The sequence below is a fragment of the Camellia sinensis genome, chromosome 8 (genome assembly GCF_055761805.1).
Source record: "Camellia sinensis isolate YWXY chromosome 8, ASM5576180v1, whole genome shotgun sequence".
NCBI lineage: Eukaryota > Viridiplantae > Streptophyta > Magnoliopsida > Ericales > Theaceae > Camellia > Camellia sinensis.
In genome coordinates, this window is record NC_138968.1 from 125,663,565 (window position 1) to 125,683,463 (window position 19,899).

The 19,899-nt window shown below is 37.6% G+C and overlaps 1 long non-coding RNA gene across 1 annotated transcript; it reads right to left on the reverse strand.

Moving 5' to 3' along the window:
* Positions 1 to 1,913: 1,913 nt before the first annotated feature.
* On the reverse strand, positions 1,914 to 13,237 carry LOC145797097 (uncharacterized). Its single transcript, XR_014338177.1, has 2 exons — positions 11,845 to 13,237; positions 1,914 to 2,151 (listed from the first exon to the last, which is right to left on the reverse strand). It is a non-coding gene; the product is annotated as an uncharacterized LOC145797097 (long non-coding RNA).
* Positions 13,238 to 19,899: the final 6,662 nt, after the last annotated feature.

The following is a 19,899-nucleotide window of genomic DNA, read 5'->3' on the forward strand; positions in this document are numbered from 1 at the left end:
TAATTTGAGATAGGGACTTTCTACACTCTTCTATGAGTTTTAACTTAGTTATTTGTTGAAGTGTGAAGAATATTGAAATTTGGAATGATTTTGAACAAACCTATGGTTTTGATTTAAAATCAAAAGAGGGGTTTTCAAATGTATGTATTAAAATGGTTATGGAAGTAGATGTGAGGTTGTGTTGTGTTAAATTTGTTGATTTTGATACCTGAGATGGATTTTGGAAAAAAATTGAGTTTTGCCCTAAAATGTCTCAAATAGTTATTTTGTATAAATAAATGAATTTGGTATTGGGAACATGAAATTGGATGAATGATTATATAAATGGTGGAGTTAGATATGTGTTACCTCTTACTTATGAAAATTTGGATAATTTATCTGTCTTGGAGATTGTATATCTGTTTTGGGCTATCGGTGAAGGATAGCTATAATTGTTGTAGAAATTGCATGAGGGTTAGGTGAATTGAAACTAATCTCTTATTAGTTGTCATTGAATATGACTATGTCTTTGATACATTATAAATGTATGATGTTTGGGAGAAGAAATGGGATGTACTTCATGTTTGGGAGAAGAAAGGGAATGGACTCCATTGAATTAAGTTGGCCTGTGTGTCCAGGGTGAAAGTCCCAAAAACCGTGCATATACATGGGTGCCGATTCCTACAGATGAAATATCCATAAAATAGCAAAGTGGAAGTACTTGTGTAATGACTGTGTTGGTTAGAGACCCACTGAGTTGTACCCTCAGTTTGGTTACGTAAATAAAATGGTGTATGACTTATGAATTGAGATATAAAGCTCGACAAGACATGGTTTTGTGAAAAAGTTATAAATGATTTTATCATGGCCATTGGATATGCATATTATACTTATATATTTGTTAAGATTTATATATTGTGTTAGATTACGTTTACTGGGCTTTGGCTCACCCTGTGTGGGAAAAACATTTCAGGTGTTGATGATATACCTCCGCCAAGGCACTAACTTGGAAGGATCTAAAGGAAGAATTTCTTTTGTTGTATTTATTTTGTATAGCCAAAGGCTTTATTTGTATTAAGCTTATGACTCATTTTTGATGTACCCAAGCCTTGGCTTGGAAAGATGTAAGCCCTTAGGGCATATGAACATTTGTTTAACTTTCATTTCTTATCGCCACTTGTCATACATGTTGTAGATTCAGGATGAACTATTTATGAATGTATATCACATGAATCACCTTTTGTATATCAATTCTGATTAATGAAAGCTTATCATTTCAATTATGTCATCTTGTATTGGTTATTTGGAGTTGGATTATTGTAATTATTTCGGGGCGTTACATGTTTGTCCATGTTCTCGTATACCTATAATCTTATCTTTATTGAGGTTAATATATGACGATCCGGTAAATGAGTTTTATTTTGAGTTGCTAGAATACTCTGTCAGCTTTACTTTTGTTCTATTGTGCATAACTAAGAAATTGACATGCTTGTACATTTGTCTCGATTGTCCATTGTTTGTTCTCTAAACTAAATTAATTATTATTCTTCACACCTAGGCATCTATCTACGCTGTTGGGGATAGTGCAGGATACTATAGAAGTTCTGTTTATGGGGATGTCCAGATAAGAATTGGGCTGGTTTTGGTGATTACATAAATTTTAAGGAAGCTTGAAGCACAGTTGGATGAAGAATTATACTTGCCGATTGACCGACCGAACTTCTGGCAAATCGTCTCCCCAGTCGACCGGATCTTTGCTGATAGCCAAAATGTCACGACCCCAAACCGCCCCTAGTAGTTTGGTGCCGTGATGGCCAGTAATCCGAGATTACCGAAGGCCAACTTTCAAAATTCACACACAATCAGAGTATAGATATATGGGGCTCACAAGTGCGGAAGCAATAATCTAAAATACAAGTGGTCCATAAGAGCAGTGCATAAGTCAAATGAAATGGCATACATCTTTACATAGCTTTACAACTTGAATATAAATAAAATGAAGTACAAAGATACATATTACATCTTAACAAAAGGGCTTCTCAAGCCGACATAAACAAAGTACATGAAATACAAGTCAAGAAACATAATCTTCAAAATTGCCGACATCCTCACTGCCGGCATAACATGCATACAGAACACGCATCTCGGCGTAGCCGACTTCTTGCTTGTTACCTACATATATACATAGGGAGGGTGAGCTTGGATACTCAGTGAATGGTACAAGTAACAAAGGGGTTAAATGAATGATACCCGAGATCTTTTCAAAACAATACATAGTATATCCTTGTCAAAACCATACATAACAAAGCTTAGCTTGGCTTGAAACAAAACATCGATCGAACCTTGGTCTTTCAAAACTTACTTACTTACTTAACATACGTCAAATCTTAAAACATGGGGTGATGACATTCCGGGCAAAACAAAGCATAACCTCGGCATCAAGCACACCTGTTCATAGTCCGTCGGTGGCCGATATCTTAACAAGGGTGCTACTTAGGCTTAACGTCCCCTAGCACAAAAGGACGGTGCTACCTAGGCTTAAAGTCCCCTAGCACGGAAGGACCCTCAAAACAAGATGTGCAGTTGCATTATAGTCCCCTGACACTAAGGACTCTCAAAACAAGATGTGTAGTTGTATTATAGTCCCCTAACACTAAGGACTTTCAAAACAAGATGTGCAGTTACATTATAGTCCCCTGGCACTAAGAACCCTCAAAACAAGATGTGCAGTTGCATTATAGTCCCCTGACACTAAGGACTCTCAAAACAAGATGTGCAGTTGCATTATAGTCCCCTGACACTAAGGACTCTCAAAACAAGATGTGCTGCGAAAGTTTAGAGTCCTCCAGCACAAGGGACTTTCAAAACAAGATGTGCTGCGAAAGTTTAGAGTCCTCCAGCACAAGGGACTTTCCGAGAATGTCATCAAAACAAAACTTATACTTGATATGCAAAACTTATACTTGATACATAAAATAGGGATATCATTCATACTTAGCAAATACTTTTATCAAAACAAGGCAAAGCTTTATCAAAACCTTATAACATAACTTTATTAAAAATACCACTAACATTAGTTCTTGGGACGTCGGGATTAAGGCAAAGGTCCAAGTCCTACAAACACATGGCAAAGCATACTGAACATACTTCTCAAAACAGGTCTCACATGTATGCAAATGATCTCGGGAAAACATGCTGGAAGTCAAAACACTGTTTTACATGTCAAGAAGACATGCTGGGTACCAACCAGGTCTTTGCCGAGGTCCCACACCTCCTGGCCGAGGTGTGGTTACCTAGGCTTCGGCGTGCGGCTGCATGCCGAGGTGCGCACAAGACAAACTAAAGGTGTAAGTGATCATGCAAGGTAGGCCAAGGTGAGATACGATGCTTGGCCTAAGTGTGAGGTCTAGGTGAGAGTGATCTCGGCGACTACACCTCGGGAAGTGAGGTCTGGAGATCTGGGTTTCCACCCGTGAAGAACAGGAAGAACATGAACATGAAGATCATGAAGAACATGAATGCTAAAATCATAACTTCTTTATTTACAAAATCTGGGATTTCATGCTATGAGTTCGAAAACATGGACCTGGGTACCCATACTTGAAAATCATATAAAAACAAACACAAAAACATGAATTTAGGCATGAGCCTTCGGATCAAAACATGACTTTTCTTGAAGAACACATGAATGTTATTTTCTCTTTCTAAAACTGAACTTCAAAGCAATGCATGGCTTACAAATCATATTCAATCATGCAATGCAATAACATAAACATAAAGAACGACAAAAGCAGATCAAGAATCTAACCTTAGAACACGGATCTAACGATTCGATCTCTAGGAATCAAGCTTAGAAATCTACTCTCCCTCAAGAACTTATCTCCCTCTTCTAGAGCTTCTCTCTCTTCTTCAAAACAAAGATACAACAAATGATAGGTTTCTCTCTCTGCCAGCTAACTTAACACTCAGCTCGGACACGTGGCAACGGCTGGTTGGCTCTCCTCAAAAAGGTGATAGATTGACAAGACAAGACTATGACAAAGTGTATCTAACAAGCTACTGGGTAAGGCACTCCGGCAAGTGATGACATCGGCTAAGGGCAAAGCTTTGGCAACTAAGGTGACAATGACCTCGGCTAGGAAGGACAACACTTGACTAAGCTGTGCCACACCTTGGCCTAGATGTGCCACACCTCGGTCTATGTCATACCACTCCAGGACAAGATCACTTAGGTGCAAAGGTAACATCTCGGCCTAGATAATACACATCTTGGCCTTGGTGATGAACACCTCGGCCTAGATAATGACATCTCGGCCAATATGTCAAGGCGAAGGTGGAGGTCAAACAAAGTGGTTCCAAGGCAATTTCTAGACTGAAGATGACCTCGGCTTGGAATGATCTAGGCGTAACATGACCTAGGCTTGGCATGACCTAGGCTTAACATAACTTAGGCTTGAGACACCAAGGAAGGAACAAAGCATGCACACAACACTTAAGCAAATCATATGAACACAAAACAAGGCATGGACCTTACTTAGGCAAAACAAGTTACAAACATACATATGCAAGCTCAACGAGTCATAATCATACAAATGCTCATGAACAGGACTAAGATATAAATGTGGGTTGTTACACAAAAATTCACCGTTGGAGAGCTGGATATCAAATAAAGTAATTCCTCAAATTTTTACTCAGATTTGGTGAAATATTTGATACACCATTGGAGATGTTCCAATACCTGCCTTTATTAACCCAGAAATTATCTAAAAAATAATCTCCATTACACCTTACTTGAATCCCACATGAACCATACACTACAAATTAATCTATACCACATAATCACCCACTTAAAAAATTGTAGATAGATAAGTGTGGTGAGAAAACTTGTCCTTTTATTTAGGCCCTGTGGATTGGAGTAGGATTGCTATGGGTCCCACTCACAGCATGTTTGGTGTTATTTGGGAAGGTCAGTTTCACAGTCTGGGCGGTTTCAGTCTATCCGGTCGTAATCCCCCTCAATAAGGGGATTAGCTTGGTTGGGAAATGAGTGGGATTAAGAAATAATAAGCGGTTTCAGCCTATCCGGTTGTCAGCCCGGACTTCTGGTACAATGCAATTTTTTTTTTCTTTTACGAACATAGCCAGCTGACCGGCCAAAAAAAATATTCGGACACACAAAAAAAATAGCCAGCCAGCCAGCCAACTATTGTTTAACAATCCCAAGTGCACCTTTTGTTTTAATATTTATTTTAATTTTTTTAATATAGAAATAAATTTTTAAGTTATTTTATTTAAAAATAATTTAACAATCCCATCATTAACAATCTCCCACACTATTATTAAAACAAACATAATTTTATTTAATCCCCTCACTAACAATAATCATATTAACAATCTTTTCACTAACCATTCTCTTACTAATAATTCCCTCCAACTTAATCTGCCAAACAATCGTGGCTTTATTGTCATGAACTAGGTAAGAGATATCCTAATATCTCGATCTCACTCACATGTGCAGTAACTTTCATTGCATGGATTGGACCAGGTTTTTATATTCAAGCCCATAAAAGCCGAATTTGAAATTGATGCTAGATAAGTTTGGGTTAGACTCAATCGTTCAAGTCCATTGGGCAACAGATTTGGGTTGGTATGGGCCTACCTGCATGACGAGCATTTTGCATCTAAACCATTCTTCGTAAATTTTGGATTTAGACTTTTGATTTTTGAAAATATCTTTAATTTATTTTAATCTACAATGTGTGGCCGATTTATTTTGTCTTCCCAAGTCACATTCTATTCTTTTTTTAAGATAAGAAGTCGCATTCTATTCGTACACCATGGTTTGATGGTCACCACATAAAAAGGGTCTTTCTCTTTAGGCTTTTCATGGGGAGGCATTTTCCATTCATTTTTATTTTTTTTATTTTTTATTAGCCTTACATATGCAATAATAAAACGTTAGACTTTGATACTTGGTGACATAGATAGACGTAAGATTTCAATATAGAGGGGGTAAACAGATATATTAATTAAAAATAAAAATAAATAAAAATAAAACTACAACATTAATTTCTACATTTAGATCTCCAAGTTTCATATTATAAAAATCCAAACATTTAAAAATTTTAAAAATTCAAATCAACGGACCATTTAAAGTTTTTAAAAAACTTAAAAGAAACAAATTTATATAATTTAGAGATAATTAAAAAATAATATTATTATAATATAGTATAGGTTTTTTAAAAAAAAAAAACTTTTATTTTTTTATTTCGAATGAATTTTTAATTTTTTTATTATTTTATGAGTGAAAAAATGAAATATTTATAGTTTTTTGGTTTTATGTGATAAGTTGGCTATTTGACTTTTTGGCTATTTTAACCTAACTAAAATAGTTATATTTGAGAAGATAGTTTTTTTTTTTTTTTTTGTAATTAATTTGATTTGACTTTTTGGCTATTTTAACCTGGCTAAAATAGTTATATTTGAGAAGATAGTTTTTTTTTTTTTTTGTAATTAATTTGATGATTGTGAGGGGAAAAAAAATTTGTTAGGACCCTACTTGTTGTCAAATTCCATGGACAAACTTGGGTTTACATTGAATTGTAATTTTCCTGTTTTTGGTCTTACCGCTCGAGCGGAGATTCCATCCTCACAGTATTTTGCTCGTCTGCAAAATATACTGAGTGGGGTGTTTTTACGCTCGAGCATGGGATCATACGCTCAAGCATGAACTCTAATTTGGAACACGCGATATAGAGTCCCCGCTCGAGCGTCCATTCCCACGCTCGAGCAAACCTCGCGATGTCAGCCTCTATAAAACCTCAAGTTTCTCTAAATCTAGGGTTACATTTTCTAGATCTTCTTTAAGGATTATAGGGTTTTCTTTTGGGGATATTTTTCTGGTTTACCTTGATGTTTGATTGAGTTTGAACTCATGCTCTTATAAACACACACCAAGGAGCTTGTTTGATCTTCTTTGAGTGTATTCTTCTTGGGTGGAATCCGAAGATTCAAGCACAGAGTAATCAAAGGAGTTTGATACTGTGTGCAGTCGTTGATTCGACAGTAGATGTTGTGGATTCAACATCAATCTAATCAATTCCGAGACGAAAGTTGCGGTGAAAGATATATAGAAGATTTGAAGACAAATTGGAAGCAATTAGGTAATTTGTTTGGTATCTTTGTAATCTTTCTTTCTTCAATAGTGGTTTGATTTGTGACGTTTCGCCTGTGGTTTTTTTATCACAATTGAAGGTGCTTCAATTGTGATTTTTTCCACGTAAAAATCGTTTGTGTCGATTTATTGTTTTCTGAAACAACAATCTAAATCACTTTCGTACGTGCTTGATGATTTAGATTGTGAGTTTTAATTGGTTAGGAATTGGAATAATTAAATCTTGATCTAATCATGAATCACTTAGGTTTTTAAAATGGTATCAAAGCAGGTCACTCTTTGTTTTTATCAAAACTATAGGAGTGTGATTTTGTGTGATTGGTGATATGGATTCAATTCACGAAGGTAACTTGGCCCATAGACCTTCGTTACTTGATGGTACAAACTATTCTTATTGGAAAGCTCGTATGAGAGCGTTTTTAAAATCTATCAATGAGAAAGTTTAGCACGGTGTGATCTATGAGTGGAGTGAACCTATTGTCACCATTGATGGTGTTGATATTCCCAAACCCCTTGATAAATGGGACGCATTTGACTATCAAAACTCGAGTTGGAATAGTAAGGCTCTCAATTCCGTTTTTTTGCTTCGTCACACCTGAAGAGTTTCATTGTATTTACATGTGTAAGGTAGCAAAAGAGGCTTGGGACATTCTTGAAACGATTCACGAGGATACTACTTCTGTTAAAAGGTCAAAACTTCAACATCCCACCTCTGCCTTTGAAACTCTTTTTATGCGTGATGATGAGACGTTTGATGATTTCTATGCTAAACTTAGTGACATCGTGAAATCTTATTTTGCACTCGGTGAAAAACTCCCTGAAGCTAAGGTTGTTGAAAAATTTTTGAGATCTTTACCCGAGAGGTTTCAATCAAAAGTGACAGCTATTAAAAGGCTCAGAATGTTGATACTCTCAAGCTTGATCAGTTGGTTGAAAACTTGCAGACTTATAAAGCCCACCAGATTTCTAAGAAAAAATAAAAAGATATTATGGCTTTCACTAGTACTCATGAGAATGCAAAAACTCCTGAGACTGAGTTTGATCTAGAGTCTGAGATGACGACTATGTTACTAAACAGTTCAAAAAAAATTTAAAGAAAAAGAAGCCTAATTTCAGAGATCCTATTTCAAAAGAGAAGAATAATGATAAACTCAAAACTTTTCCACCAAAACTTGCTCCAAAAACTGAAAAGAAGATTGTAAAGGGGCAAGGGGTCAAGTGTTATGAATGTCAAGGTTTTAGACATATTGCTCTTGAATGTCCATCGAAAAAGAATCGGAAGAAAGTCTATACAATGACTTGGGATGATGAAAGCGGGTCAGAGCAAGAACCCAAAGAAACTGAATCCGGTGAAGACGAGGATAGTGCTTTCATGGCATTCTGGTCCACTTTCACTCAACCTCCTCCGAAGCCAGTGGAAATTTCTCATGGTCAGAATCTGCATCGTGCTCCTACCTTTGATAGAAGTAATTACTTGTACTGGAAGATCAGAATGAAGGCATTTCTGAGAGCTTTCGACCCTAAAGGCTGGCAAGCCATTGAAGAGGATGTTGAAAGTACTGACAATTCGAGCAATCATAGAGGTCTAATTATTATTCTGAAGCAATTTCTGATGAAGAAAAACAACGGGTTGCTTATTGCACAAAGGCCAAAGATGCATGGGACATTCTGAGTCAATTTCATGAAAGATGAGAGTCATCTTCACCACCATCTATCACCTTTCCTGCCTTAGTTGCTCGACTGGATGAGGTCTATGAGAAAGAGGAGCAAAAAGAAGATGATGAAATATCAGAAGACAATGATGAGATTGATGATGATGATCTACAACAAGCTTATAAAAAGTTTTACGATGAATCTCTGAATTTGTCCAAGATCAATGACAAACTCACTCTCAACCTCAAAGCATGTGAAAGAGAGAATATCAAGCTAAAATGAGAAATTACAACAGCAAAGCAAAATGTCATCAAGATCTCTAATGACAAGCAAGACCTATATGGGAAACTTCTATCTTGTGAGACCGAAAGGAATGAACTTCTAAAAATATATGCCACATATGAAGTGAAGATTGAAAGCCTTGAGATGTCATAAGCTACATTGGAAGAGATGGTTTGTCATAAAGATGAAGAACTCAGAATTGCTAGAGCCACAATTACCATGTGGAACAAAGGTTCCAAGTCATTAGTCAGGCCTCAACAAATGGGTTGTAACAAAAGTGGGCTCGGCTATGGTAATGTGATAGCTCACAAGGGATAGGCATCTACATCTCATGACTTGAAGACTCAAGCAAAGGGAAAGCTGAAGGTGAACCAGGGTGATCCCTCTCTTCATCTGCCTAACAGGGGTAAGATCAACAAAATGGAGGTAAAACCTGTTTTTGTTTGTCATCATTGTGGTAGGTTTGGCCACATTCGTCCTTATTGCTTTGAATTGTTTGGTAAGGTGTCTCAAAAGGGTATAAATTCTAATACTTTTTGGGTTAGGAGACAACCTTACATGTCTAGGAGGAACACCAAGATACATGAGGGTGTTCACAACGCTGAGACATTTACCAAGACCGCCAGTCCTGATTTTGTTAAGACCAAATAGATATGGATGAGAAAAGATGACTTGACTTGTTTAGTCGTTCACACTGCTCTAAAAGCACGTGACTCACACATGTGGTACCTTGATAGTGGGTGCTCTCGTCACATATTAGGTGACAAATCCTACTTCACCTCCCTTGAAAAATATGAAGGTGAAATTGTTACCTTTGGAGATGGTGGCACCTATAAAGTCATTGGTAAGGGCTCTATAAGTGTGGTTGGTCTTCCCAAGCTTGAAAATGCATTACTTGTTGAAGGCCTTAAAGCAAATCTTTTGAGCATTAGTCAAATGTGTGATTCCTACCATGAAGTATTATTTTTAAAAAATAAACGTGAAATTTCAGATAAAAAGAGAAATACTATCATGCATGGGGTTCGCACATCTGATGACTACAACGAGATTGTTACTGTAACATGCCCGGGGGGTGCCCACGCGCGTTAAACAGTTCGGACCCCCGAGATCTCTTTGATCTATTCTCACGAGTGCAATGTGAAACGTAGATGAGAGTCCAGATTTGGCAACTTTTATTGAAAATCCATTTTATTGCAATTTTGTGAAAAATAGACTGCGTCATCAGATCTCAGAGTCGCCACCTAATATTTATTTTGGGAAAATTAGGAAACCCATAACTCGTGCCAAGGCCACTGTTCGTCGTAACCAAGGATGCTTGGCTCGGAACCTTAGGTATGAGAGGGGAAGGTCAATAATGAGCACCCCCACCCACCCGATCAAAGATCGGCCTTTACTAACCATGATATGAATTTTATTTTATTTATATGTTCATGTTCTGATTAGTTAATAAATCCTAAAATTTACTATGTGAAGCATACAAGTATAGACTATGCCATTCATTTTGGAGCAATTTGATATCATGCATTTTGAAAGAGTTTTGATGATGTACAACCCAAATAAATTGAGTTTACAAGCATGAAAAATCAACATCATTCCAAATTAAGCGACACAACCTCCATCCACCGGTATTCATAGAGTTATATCACATAAGCAACTAGCCTCATGGTAGAATGCTAGACATAGTAAGAAAAACACACACACAGAGGATGCTAAAGCATAAAAACTCACATGTTTGATGTCCCACGAACAAGCTGCAAAACAAAGTTAGTAAAATATGCATGATCTTATATACAAAACCCTAATGCAATTCACTCATGAGATGCAACTAAAGATTCGGCTTCTAAAATATGATATGTGAATCATCTCAAGAACATGAGGTAGCGCACATAATCACATAGGAATTGATTAAATCCACAAATGCAAACTTAGCCGAATCAAGATGCATGAAACATGGATGCAAAGCATAACTATGATGAAAAATAAATATGATGTTTATGTACAAATAAAGAAAGCAAGTAAAAGAACGGGATAGAAAGAAGCGGGGCGGGGAATTATTACAACATTTTAAAGAATAATTACAAACCAAATTAGAGAGGGATGAGGAGAATATTACAACAAAATAAAAACCTCACAATACACTCAAAATAAAATAAATAAATAAAATAAAAGCTTCATGTTCTTTAGAACCGCCGGCGGAAATTAGTCAATATTGGGAGATTACGCCATCTTGTTCGGAAGAAGCTAACCGACCGGCCAAATAGGTCGGCCGGCGAACTAGGCCAAGCAAAACCTATCTTGTTGCGAAACCAAGAAAAGGAACAAACAAAAAATATGTAGGTGGCTCAACTAACCACTACAGGTTAGATTAAAAAAAAGAAAATAAATATAAAATAAAATAAAAAAGTGCAAACTCACAACATAAACCTAAAGCAATAAAACAAATATAAGATAGAACATGCAAAATTACAACAAAACTAATATGAGACTAATAAACGAAAAAAATAAATATGAGGTAAAACATGCAAGATTACAACAAAACTAATATGAAATTAAAGTATGCGAATAAAAATAAATAAATAAATAATTACGAGCTAAACAAACCGCTAGGATTATAACAACACACTATGAAATATAAAGTAAGAAAATAAATATGAGATAAATAAACCACTTGGATTATAACAAAACACAATGAAATAAGAAGTAAGAATATAAATATAAGATATAAAATATAAGAAAATGAAAGATTAAAAATTCACCTTCCAAAGAAAGATTGAACTTCTTGATTTCCAAACTTTCTCTTGATCACCCTCAAGTGTAGGAAGTGTGTTCTCAAATCCTCAATTCGAAATTATGGAGTTTATGGAGTTTGTGGTATGGAAAGTGGCTAACTCTCTAGTTTTCCTCACTTTCAATCACTAAACATTCTTCCTTATGATCGAGGCGATTGATCTTTGGCTATATCAGAATTTTTGGAGTGGTTTTGGTGTATGGAAATGAGGAATTTCAGTAGCTATGGAAGGTATGGGGTGTATATGGAAGATAGGAATATTTTTGGCTCAAAAACTCAAATTTTCTCTATTTTTTCACTCTTTTCTCACTCCTTTCTCTTCAATTTCGTGGTCCTTTTCCTCTCTTACAATATGATCATTCTATATAGGCAATGAGGGAGAGTAAAGGTCAAAAAGAAGGTGGGAGACAAGAATGTGATAGGAGGGCAAATTTTCAAGGTGGTTGCATGGGATACTCCTTTATGGATGCAAACAAAATATCTTTTTGACTATGGAGGATGATTAGGTATAATGGAGGATGAGTGGATGCACTTGAATGGCTCAAAAAATGGGTAAATGGGTTGTCCCAACCGAACCAAAACCAAGAAAAATGGGCTATTGTTGTTTTGGGTCGAATCAACAAAATCTGCTTTTAAGCCCAACTTCAAATGGGCATATCTCCCCCATATGTACTTGGTTTTAGGCAGTTATTTGGTCCAAATTGAAGCCCCAGAAGTCTTCTTTCCAATGGTGGTGGCCTCACATTTAAATTCCAAGTGTAAAAAGAGATATGCCTAATTTAGTGAAGGCTGTCTCGGGCTGGGTCAACAAAATCTGCTCTTAAGCTTAGCTTCAAATGGGCATATCTCCCTTATTTAGACTTGGTCTAAGGTGGTTCTTGGGTCTAAATTGAATCCCCAGAAGTCTACTTTCCAATGGTGGTTGCCTCATATTTAAATTCCAAGTGTACAAAGAGAAATGCCTGATTTAGTGAAGGCTGCTCATTTCCTTCTTAATGATTTGATACTCATCCTTTTCCTAAACCAGCTTTCTTTCATCCCCTCCTATTTCCTTCAACTCCAAACCTATAAAGAAGATATTTTTAAATATTTTTCAAAAAGTTCACCTCCCTTCCATTTATTTTCACTTTGCCCTTACTCGGTTTACTGAAAAGTGCAATATTTTAATCGAAATGGGAGCCTCGGGACATCGTAGAAACATTTAAAAAAACATATTTTGAAAAGAGGGTTTTAAGGTCTAAAATAGTTTGGCCAAAAAAATGGGTGAAGGTTGGGATTAAAACTTAAATTCCATCTTTCTTACTGAGAATTTTGTGAGAAACACATTCAAATTGTCATCATCGGGTAATCAAAAGAAAGCGCCCGAGTCTTAGGGCCGGTCAAAATGGGGTGTCTACAGTTACCACTAATGATCTCATATGCCACTCAGCCATCATAAGTAACATTGAACTGTGGCATCAAAGATTAGGTCACATGAATTTCAAAGACCTAACTAAAATAGCCAACAAAGAGCTTGTGAGAGGAGCTCCTAAACTGGGTAAGAATCTGAACCATGTGTGTGGACCATGTCAACTTGAAAAGGAAACCCGTGCCCCTCATAAAAAGGTGAACAGCGTTACAACCAAATGTCCACTTGAATTGGTTCATATGGATCTAATGGGACTTACTCGCACTGAAAGCATTGGAGGTAAAAGATACATTTTTTTAACCATTGATGATTTTACTCGTTTTTCGTGGGTAAATTTTTTAAGAGAAAAATCTAATACGTATGATGCTTTCTAGACCTTAGTCCTTAAAATCCAAAATGAACAGGGTGTTTCTATTGGGCGTATCATAAGAATCTGAACTGATCATGGTCGTGAGTTTGAAAATAGTTCGTTTTCGGATTTTTGTGATATGCATGGAATTAAGCATGAATTTTCAGCACCAATTACTCCACAACAAAATGGAGTTGTTGAAAGGAAGAATAGAGTTGTTCAAGAGATGGCTAGGGTCATGCTCCTTAGTAAGAAAATTCCTCCAAAGTTTGAAGCCCTAAATATTGTTGTTTATGTCATAAATCGTGTGTATTTAAGGCACGACACTTTACAAACTCCATATGAATTGTGGAAGGGATTGAAACCTAATGTAAAATACTTCAAAACTTTTGGGAGTAAGTGTTACATTTTCAAAGAGAGCCTTTGGGCAAATTTGACTCCCGAAGTGATGAAGGTATTTTTCTAGGGTATTCAACACTAGTAGAGCTTTTCGTGTCTATAACCTGCGAACTTCATCTTTAATGGAATCAATCAATGTGGTTATAGATGACACAGGTTCTCCTACTTCAGAGATAAATGAGGAAGAAAATGGTGAGTCTCCAATCCTGGATACTGATTCACAAAGTCAAAGAGAAGCTGAGGTCCAAGCACAAGAAGTTGAGACAGCACTAACGTCTCAGGTAAGTCAGAGTCCAAAAAGTGCATAGAGAGACACCACTTCTGATGCTTCTGTCACCACCAGTCCAGTGTTTAAACCATCAGCAAGGGTAAAACTGAATCATCCAGCTCAACAGGTGATTGGAAGTGTCTCGGATCAAATGAAAACCCGAAGACAAATTCGGGATGAGGTATCTCATATGTGTTATGTTTCATTAATTGAACCTAAGAATATAAAAGAGGCCTTACTAGATGATAGTTAGGTCAATGCTATGCATGAAAAATTAGGTCAATTTGAACGTAACAATGTTTGGACTCTTGTTCCCAGACCTAGAGACATGACTATGATACGTACCAAGTAGATCTTTAAGAATAAATCTGATGAGAATGTTACTGTGGTTAGAAATAAAGCTAGGTTGGTTGCTCAAGGCTACACACAAGTAGAGGGTGTTGACTATGATGAGATGTTTGCCCCAGTTGCACGTCTCGAATCTATTCGTATTTTACTTGGTGTTGCATGCTTTCTTGGTTTCAAATGGATATGAAAAGTGTCTTTCTGAATGGGTCCTTGAGAGAAGAGGCTTATGTTGAGCAACCAAAAGGGTTTGAGGACCCTAAATGTCCAAACCATGTCTACAAGTTAAACAAGGCTTTGTATGGGTTGAAACAAGCCCCTCGGGCTTGGTATGATAGACTTACTACCTTTCTTCTTGATAATGATTTTCAAAGGAGTAGTGTGGACAAGACTTTATTTGTGAAACATACTAAGTCTCATATACTTGTTGCACAAATTTATGTTGATGATATTGTGTTTGGATCCACTGCTGATCATCTTGTTAAATACTTTTCGGATTACATGACACATGAGTTTGAGATGAGCATGATGGGAGAGTTGTCATATTTCTTAGGTCTTCAAATTAAACAGTCTCCTTCGGGTACGTTTGTTTCTCAGACTAAGTATGCCCAAAACCTTGTGTGTCTAAGTTTGGTCTTGAGTCAACCAAACATGCACGCACCCTATGAGCACCCGTCTTCACCTTTTTAAAGATTCCTCTGGTACTAACGTTGATCCTACCCTTTATAGGAGTATGATAGGGAGTCTCTTGTACCTCACAGCTAGTCGCCCTGACATTGCATTTAGTGTAGGTATTTGTGCCCGTTACCAAGCCTGTCCTAAAGAGTCTCATCTGATTGCTGTCAAACGCATCATTAAGTATGTAAATGGGACATTGGGTTATGGGATTTGGTTCTCGACCGACACTACAGCTGAAATCACTAGTTTTTCTGATGCCGACTGGGCAGGGCGTACAGATGATCGTAAGAGCACATCTGGGGGGTGTTTTTACCTTGGGAATAATTTGGTCGCTTGGTATAGAAAAAAGCAAAATGCCATTTCTCTTTTGACAGCTGAGGCTAAGTACATTAGCGTAGGGAGTTGTTGTGCACAAATGTTGTGGATGAAGCAAATGCTTCATGATTATGGAATTGATCAGAACACTCTCACTCTTTTCTGTGATGGCACAAGTGCTATTAACATTTCTAAAAATCCTATCCAACACTCTTGCACTAAATATATTGACATTCGTTATCATTTTATCCGAGAGTTAGTGGGAAAAGGCCTTGTTGTTCTTTAACATGTACCTACTTAGCATCAAAAAGCTGATATTTTTACAAAACCCTTTGATCTTCTTAGGTTTGAGTTCCTTAGAAAGACCTTGGGTGTAGTGCTTAGTTACTAGGGTGTTACCTGTTACTGGAGGGGGTGTGAGTGATTGCTTTTATGTGTACTTGAATGCTATAATCTCATTCTCATTTATTCCTGTTATCCTTGCATTTAGAAAAATATGAACACCTCTTATGCTGCTTGATATATTTCATTTTTCATTGTTCATAGCTCATTCTGAATGCCCATGCTCATTGACTTCATGATCTCATTCTGTACACATTCTTGAGATAAACTGTTGCAGGGGTTTCCGCACAAGTGATCAAAGTTCTCGATGGACCATTAACAGTGTATCTTTTACATTATTGGAGGAATTGACCTACACTGGTATATCATGGGTGATGTTAAGTCTCTTAACCATCTACCATCATTTTTCACTTTCATGGTTCCTCCCTCAGTTCATTGAAGTCTGGGTATTAGGAAAAGGCTACCTCAGAGACACCAACCAGGTCATCCTTTCTGATTTCATGCTTCTCTAGTTTGATCTCCATACTCTTGAGCGTACAAGCCACCAACGAGTGCCCACAAAAAAGAAAAGTCTCATAATAAATATAAAAAAAAAGGAACTCATTGATTGAGGGGGAGCCTCCATGCTTACTCAACAAATAGCCCTTAATTCCTAGTGGTTTGACTTTTCTCCGTACTGTTTCGCTACTCTTGCCTGAGGTCCAGCCATCCGATCACTTCAAGGATTAACTCTAGCTCTGTGGCCTCTCAAGGATTGCACACACAAACTTTCTTTTTGTGAGCTCTCATGTTTGTTTTTGAGTTCTGTATTCTTATGTAGCTTATGATCATTGATTAAATTTTATCTGATTTGCTCATAATTTTTGTGGTTCATAATTTCAAAATTTGCAAGTTTGCAGGCTTCATGGTTTATGGATTATCTCATCTTAATATCACAGTCTTGCGGTTATGCTCACCTCTGTTTTGTTACAGGTCACACTCCTCAGTACGAGTTGGTTTTATTTGCTCAAAAAAGGTGTTTTCGTTTTTAGAGTTCTTTTGTCCCTGCTCGAGCGAAAACTCTCACGCTCGAGCATAGTTTTCATCCCTCCAGCACTTTTTGTAGAGTTTTTCAAACTTCTGAGAAGTTGTTTTTGGCGCTCAAACATCCAATTCCTTGCTCGAGCGTAGCCACGCGTGTTTTGGTGCACGCTCAAGCGTTAAAACCCACGCTCGAGTGGACTGGTTTGTTATAAAAATCCTTCCCTCGTCTCTTCAGTTCAATTTCTTTCCCAAATTCGAGCTCTCTCTCACCTAGGGCTCCTTGGCGACTCTGTGATCGTTCCCCCTGGACTGTTGATTGGTGTGCTTCTTTCAGTACCTTGGTTCTCGTATTTCTTGGTCGTCTCAGGTATGTATCTCTCAGATTTTGTTTATTTCCTTCTCTTTATTTGTTTTTTTGGTTGTCTCTTGTTCTTCTCATTTTCATTATCCATACTTGTTCGTATTGGTTGAGTTTTGTGTGTCTTGTCTACTTCTGTTTATGGTCTGATTGGTTTGGGTATTTTTGGTTGCAATGTGATTTGAGTTATGGAATATTGAGTTGTGCCTTTGGTATGATCACTGCCTTATGTTCTAGTGTTTTTTTTATTTTATCTATCTAGTTATTTGGTTATGGTCACTATGTTCTCATTGGCTATTCTAATCTACATTATGCTATATTGTGATCACATTGAGGGTTGGTCATATTGATTCATACTGCTCTTGGCTGTTTAATGTTGATAGATTTGACTTTGCTACTGCTGGCTTGTTTCTGTGTTGTATGGTTTTAATTCTTGTCTTGGGTTAGGGGGATTTGTGGTTGTTTCATTTGGGTAATTCTTGGTTTAATCATGTCCACTTCTAAGCGTAAGAAGTCCACTACCTCTCACCCCTCTTTTAATACAGACCGGTTTCCCTCAGCTGACAAAGCCAAGTTGTTTAGAGAGTCCTATCCTTCACGGACTGCTCATCTTGAACGCAATGTCCAACCAAACACTTTTGAATCCATCCACATTTGTCCATTGTTTGATCCTTTGGGTGGGGAGTTGGTTCTTTCCTTCTCGGGCCGTCAAAATCTTGATTTGGTGTGGGAATTTTACTGTAATATGGAGGGGCTTGACGATGTTGGTCCTTCGTTCAAAACATAGGTCAGGTCTAAGTCTATAACTGCTACTCCTGACCTTATTCGTGAGCTGTTGGGTATTAGTAAAGTCTTTCCTATTTTCTATCCTTTCCCTGTTCAATCCACATGTGATTTCAACGAGGTGGCCACTGCTTTATGTGGTACATCTCGTTCGTGGCTCCCGAGCTCTTTGATCAAGTAAAATGAGCTCCTTCCCCAATTTTGCTTACTCAATCTTATTGTGTGTGTCAATATCATTGTGACCACCCACAGCTCCGAGATAAATGAAGAACAAGGTTTTGCCCTTTATTGCATTGCTCACTACCGCTCTATTGACCTTGCCACCTTGATCATTCAAAAAATGGTTGCTGCTTTTGAGCACAATAACCTTGGTCTTCCTTAAGGTTGCCTCATTAACCGGCTTCTTGCCAAGTTTAAGGTTCCCTCTTTTGATAAGGATGACTTTGTTTCTCCTTCCCGGCCTTTCAGCAAAAAGACTATCTCGCAGAGTTAGTCTCATGTCAGGGGGGTCCCTTCTGGTTTGAGTAGTTCAGGTGCAGGTACAGGGGATACTGCTATGGCCGAGGAGGCAGAGTATGATGCGGCTACTGCAGGTGAGGCCGCCGGTGAGGGGGAGCAGCTTCCTCCAGTTCGTACTATCCGAGGCCAGCTCCGTTAGTTCGAGCAGTCCATGGTCTCTTATTTTGATCATCTAGAGGGCCGTATGGATATCTTCAAGACCAAGCTCACTGATCTTGAGACTACTGCCAATGCTCAGCTCACAGCATTGGAGGCCTCATCTCGGCACATTGAGGAGTCAGTTGCTCAGTCCTCTTCTCATCTATCCCAGATTTTGTCTCTTCCACAGTTGCAGTCACCTCCACAGCCACCAGCTCAGTGATCACTGTTTTATTGGCTTCTATTCTTTTTGCACAGTGATATCTCTTAATTTTTGTTGCACAGTTTTCTCTCTTGATTCTTTCTTATGTTTTCCTCCAGGACAAAAAAGGGGAGTGAATGTTAGAGATAATTGATGATGTTAGAGATAATTGATGATACTTGATGCATGCATGGTTATTATTTTTGGATGGTTAGCATTCTTTAGATATTGAGATATTAGTGTTTCATGGATATTGGGATATTTTTGTTTAGATATATATATATATATATATATATATTGGCTATTTATCCAGTTCCACAGTTTTGGTTTGTATGGTTATTTCCACAGGTGGTTTGTTCAAGGATTGAGTGTTTCATGTTCGTAGCATTCAGCTCTTTTGTGTTCATAGCATTCAACTCTTGTGGTTTTTGTGTAATGGTTTTGTTTTTTTTTTTTTTTTTTAAATGTTGAGGTTGTTGATTGTGTTAGTTAGTATGTTTTTGGGTTTGTTTGTTAGGAAAATTATTTAGAACAGTTTTGTCCGGGATTTGACAAATGGGGAGATTGTTAGGACCCTACTTGTTGTCGAATTTCGTGGACAAACTTAGGTTTAAATTGAGTTGTAATTTTCTTGTTTTTGGTCTTCCTGCTCGAGCGGGGAAAGTGGCGCTCGAGCGGAGATTCCACCCTCACAGTATTTTGCTCGTTTGCAAAATATACTGAGTGGTGTGTTTTTACACTCGAGCATGGGATCTTATGCTCCACGCTCGAGCGTGAACCCTGATTTGGAACACGCGATATAGAGTCCCCGCTCGAGCATTCATTCCCACACTCAAGCGGACCTCTCGATCTCTGCCTCTATAAAACCTCAAGATGCTCCAAATCTAAGGTTACGT